At 36.3% G+C, this 3,626-nt stretch overlaps 1 long non-coding RNA gene across 1 annotated transcript; it reads left to right on the top strand.

Moving 5' to 3' along the window:
- The first annotated feature begins 1,972 nt into the window (after positions 1-1,972).
- Positions 1,973-3,213, top strand: LOC125469161. Its single transcript, XR_007251521.1, has 2 exons — positions 1,973-2,772; positions 2,987-3,213. It is a non-coding gene; the product is annotated as an uncharacterized LOC125469161 (long non-coding RNA).
- Positions 3,214-3,626: the final 413 nt, after the last annotated feature.

Here is a 3,626-nt window from a genome sequence, read left to right as displayed (position 1 = left end):
CTCAAACAAGCTCATCGAGCTTGGAATAACAGTTTACCTACTTCCTACTGTCATTAGGCTTTAAATCATCATTTGTTGACCCTTCCTTATTTGTTAAACATGATGGTAAGTCTATTATTGTGTTGCTGCTTTATGTGGACGATATTATTCTAACTGGTGATAATGATGAGTGTATAGAAACTGTGGTGTCTTAATTGACAAAGGAGTTTGACATGAAAGATTTAGGGCTTCTTCACTATTTTTAGGGGTTGCAAATCGACTATCAATCTTAGGGCATGTTTGTTCACCAGACCAAGTATGTTCAAGATCTTCTAACTAAGACATATATGTTTGATTGCAAACCGTGTATAAATCCCTGTCATCCTAATAAAAAAACTATTGAATCATGGCAACTCATCCTTCTCCAATCCCACTCTATACAGAAGCATTGTTGGTGCATTACAATATCTGACTTTCACCCGTCCAGATATTGCATATTCAGTCTATCAATTTATACATTCTCCTCTGGAATCTCATTTTGTTGCTGTAAAAAGGATACTAAGATATCTCCAAGGTACCTTAGGCTGGGGAGTATGTTTGCGTCCTGGTTCCTTGAATATTAAGGTTTACAGGGACGCTGACTGGGTTGGGGACCCTAATGTTAAGCGTTCCACAACAGGTTTTATGGTCTTCCTTGGATCCAATCCTATTTCATAGAGTTCTAAAAAGCTACACATAGTCAGCAGGTCTTCCACTGAAGCTGAATATCGAGCAATGGCCAATACAACAGTTGAAATTGTTTGGATCCAACAATTGCTCAAAGATCTTCATGTTCACAGTTCATTCCCTTGTCTTCTTCACTGTGATAATATCTCTGCTATAGCTTTGGCTACCAATCCAGTTATGCATTCTAAAGCTAAACACATAGAAGTTAATTGTCATTTTGTCAGGAACGTGTACAATAAGGAGTCATTTCTCTTCAGTTTGTTGCATCTGCAGATATTTTTACGAAAGGGTTAAGTTCTCCTTCATTTACTCATCATTGTTCCAATCTTATGTTTGGGGATTCCCAACATAAGATTGAGGAGGAATGTTAGAATATAAAGGTTATAAGTTGTATGTAATATGACATGTGGCAGTGTAGTAGTGGTTGTGTTATGAGATAGTTATACTAGATGTAACTATAAATAGTAGAAAGCATTGTAATTATGATTTAACAGAAATAGAAGAGAAGTTATTATCAATTTTCTCTCTCTCTAAAATTCTCTCGAGCACTCTCTCTAGGTTTCTTGATTGATTTTCTTAGTTGTGTTGACACATCGCAACTTTATAGCCCGACAATCCGTATTTCTTGTAAAATATCAAATTAGCCAATCAGAGCAATCCCGTCGACTCACCGGAATTTCCAATATTTGATGCACATCTTCAATAGTAAAATGGTCCATGAGCATAGCCTCATTCCATGCCGTGCCATCTAATTTCATTAGCTCCCTCACCATTGTAGCCCGCAAGTTGTTGGATGGCACAACTTATATGTCGGTGGTTTAGGAACCTAAGGATCCTCACAGATCCGGATGCTCCCACCATCCCCCACTCTCCGCCGCACACCCCTTCCCATTACCATTCTCGCTTGAATGAGCCCCTTCCACTCCCAAGAAGAATCCTTCCCAACCTCGCCTCCTGAAATGGCCAGTGAAATATTTGTCACGATGAACCAAAGCAAGTAAAGATTCCGGATTCTTCCAAATTCTCCATCCTGTCTTTGCAAGCATAGCAGTGTTAAAACATTGAAGATCCCCAAATTTATGATTCCGTTAATTTTTTTTTCTTTATTACCCATTTACTAATATTCACATTAGCAAAAGCCAACTTCTTTTTTATATATCTCATCAGTCAAACTTAGTCGTTCTAAATTCTTGATTCTATTTCTCATGATAATAACAACCATTTATTTTGTAGTTCACTCTTTAAAAATCGCATTTGCAAAAAAAAAAAAAAAATCAATCAAATTGAAAATTATTTAACTATTTAATTTACATGGGCAAAACTTTAGTGAGTAACTGATTGAAATAACTGTTAATGACTACTTGATTTCGTATTTAGTTAAATTTTTTATAAAAAAATATCTTTAAAAAATGTAAAGTAATTTAATAGAAAGTAGACAATTTGAATTATTGTGCAAGATTACAAACCGTAAAAAATAATCAAAATATCTGTGTGGGAGAAATATCAAACTATAAACCAAAATCTAGCCGTTGCGAGTGCCAGTGTGCCACTGATCTATTTCTAAAGCTAGAATCGGCCTTCTCTTTGAAATAGGTAATAGTTAGACTGTCTGTTAAAACCCTGAGCCAGATTTTTCTTACCTTTATGAAAACAAGAAATGTAGAAAGATGCCGTTGTCTGCCATTAACAGTCTCTGTTTCCAAAACCAACCCAATGCATCGAACTTTCGTCAGAAATTAATAAATAGAAAATCTAACTCTCCGATTTTCTTCAGACCCCCCATTAACCATATTTACTTCTCGATCCAATCATGTGGTCCTCTCTCACCAAACTAGGGTTTCTTTCCCATTAGTCCCATGAGCCCCACCCCCATCTCTATTTAAAGTCCCTTTAGACCACCATCCCTCTTCACAAGTGGAACTAGGGTTTCTCTTCACGACTACGGTTTGTCTTTTAGTTTGTAGATCTGTAAATGTGAGTAAATGGGAGCTCCCTTTGATTCAAAAGCAGGAGGGAGAGAGGGTCTTACACTGCTGCTGGTTCATGGATACCTCTGGGGTGCGCACGGTAAGGCAACTGCGCAGTATAAGGGTTTGCATGACCCAGGAGATGTGAATTCCTTCTCCTCTCCTTTCTTGGATTGAAGGGAGCTCCGATACTATTTGCCTGTCTTATCTCTCTCATTTTATTTCAATTTATTCTTTAACTTTATGAAACTATATTTATATGTATGTATGTATGTATGTATAAATAGTTCTGACCTGTAGTGTTTTTTGCGAAGGTTTTTGTGGCTTCAGGGTGCGTAAGAAATTTAGCCTGAAATACGTTGAAGGGCATGCATATGCGGACCCGGACGGAGCACCATATCATTTAGTTTCTTTTTTGCTTGTGTAAATCTACGAAAGCCAAATGATTTTTGTTGTCCAAATTTGCCAGGGAATGTTCATGGCGTTTTTCCAGACTGCGTGACTCTGTAAACTAATTAAACAAACACATTCAATGAATTAATCTTCTAATATTAAATAATACTTTCTCTGGAAATCCCATCTTTCTTTTCCGATTACAATGTTGAACATGGCGTTGGCGCTTTCATTTTGTTCTTTTTTATGAAATGAATATTGAATTTCGCTGCAGGTGCCATATTTGAATGCATAGCTAAATATATAAGATTGTCACATCTGCTTTGATGATTTGGTCAATCGCCATTGTCTGCCTGACTCGGTAAAAATAATATTAATCATCTACTTTCTCATACGGTTTTTGATCGGATTATTCAATACAAGCAGAAGGACGACTTTCTCATACCTTGAGAATATACTCTTACGAGCGAGAAACTTTAATTTTTGTTAAATTATAAATAGCGTTAAAAAATTATTTTAAGTACTCAATTTAATTTTTCGTCACTATTGTAACAAGTTTTC

This window comes from the organism of the source record quoted next, unplaced genomic scaffold, assembly GCF_019419815.1.
Source record: "Pyrus x bretschneideri cultivar Hongxiangsu unplaced genomic scaffold, Pyrus_bretschneideri_v1 Contig40, whole genome shotgun sequence".
Taxonomy (NCBI): Eukaryota; Viridiplantae; Streptophyta; class Magnoliopsida; order Rosales; family Rosaceae; genus Pyrus; species Pyrus x bretschneideri.
Note: the sequence above shows the minus strand (reverse complement) of the source record. Positions and strands in the feature narration are given on the sequence as shown.